Raw genomic sequence first — 1,575 nt, forward strand, 5'->3', positions numbered from 1 at the left:
TCTATTTTGTCCCTAAAAACGATGACCCCGGTCATGCCGAACTATCGACATTCTGGACAGGCCTAAAAAACATTTTAAAACCATTTTCACTAAAAATTGCAGATTTCTATTTTGTCCCTAAAAACGATGACCCCGGTCATGCCGAACTAGCGACATTCTGGACAGGCCTAAAAAACATTTTAGAACCATTTTCACAAAAAATTGCAGATTTCTATTTTGTCCCTAAAAACGATGACCCCGGTCATGCCGAACTAGCGACATTCTGGACAGGCCTAAAAAACATTTTAGAACCATTTTCACAAAAATTGCAGATTTTTTTTTCATTTTCGTTACACAAAAACAGTGACACCGGTCATGCCGAACTAGCGACATTCTGGACAGGCCTAAAAAAACATTTTAAAACCATTTTCACAAAAATTGCAGATTTCTATTTTGTCCCTAAAAACGATGACCCCGGTCATGCCGAACTATCGACATTCTGGACAGGCCTAAAAAACATTTTAGAACCATTTTCACAAAAAATTGCAGATATTTTTTTTCATTTTCGTGACACAAAAAAGTGATCCCGGTCATGCCGAACTATCGACATTCTGGACAGGCCTAAAAAACATTTTAAAACCATTTTCACAAAAAATTGCAGATTTTTTTTTTCATTTTCGTTACACAAAAACAGTGACCCCGGTCATGCCGAACTAGCGACATTCTGGACAGGCCTAAAAAACATTTTAGAACCATTTTCACAAAAATTGCAGATTTCTATTTTGTCCCTAAAAACGATGACCCCGGTCATGCCGAACTAGCGACATTCTGGACAGGCCTAAAAAACATTTTAGAACCATTTTCACAAAAAATTGCAGATTTTTTTTTTTCATTTTCGTTACACAAAAACAGTGACCCCGGTCATGCCGAACTAGCGACATTCTGGACAGGCCAAAAAAACATTTTAGAACCATTTTCACAAAAAATTGCAGATTTCTATTTTTGTCACCAAAAACGATGACTCCGATCATGCCGAACTAGCGACATTTAGGAAAGGCCTAAAAAAAAACATTTTAAAACCATTTTCACAAAAAATTGCAGATTTCTATTTTGTCCCTAAAAACGATGACCCCGGTCATGCCGAACTATCGACATTCTGGACAGGCCTAAAAAACATTTTAAAACCATTTTCACAAAAATTGCAGATTTTTTTTTTCATTTTCGTTACACAAAAACAGTGACCCCGGTCATGCCGAACTAGCGACATTCTGGACAGGCCTAAAAAACATTTTAGAACCATTTTCACAAAAATTGCAGATTTCTATTTTGTCCCTAAAAACGATGACCCCGGTCATGCCGAACTAGCGACATTCTGGACAGGCCTAAAAAAACATTTTAGAACCATTTTCACAAAAAATTGCAGATTTCTATTTTGTCCCTAAAAACGATGACCCCGGTCATGCCGAACTAGCGACATTCTGGACAGGCCTAAAAAACATTTTAGAACCATTTTCACAAAAAATTGCAGATTTCTATTTTTGTCACCAAAAACGATGACTCCGATCATGCCGAACTAGCGACATTTAGGAAAGGCCT

This window comes from Salmo salar, unplaced genomic scaffold (assembly GCF_905237065.1).
Source record: "Salmo salar unplaced genomic scaffold, Ssal_v3.1, whole genome shotgun sequence".
In the NCBI taxonomy this organism is placed as follows: domain Eukaryota; kingdom Metazoa; phylum Chordata; class Actinopteri; order Salmoniformes; family Salmonidae; genus Salmo; species Salmo salar.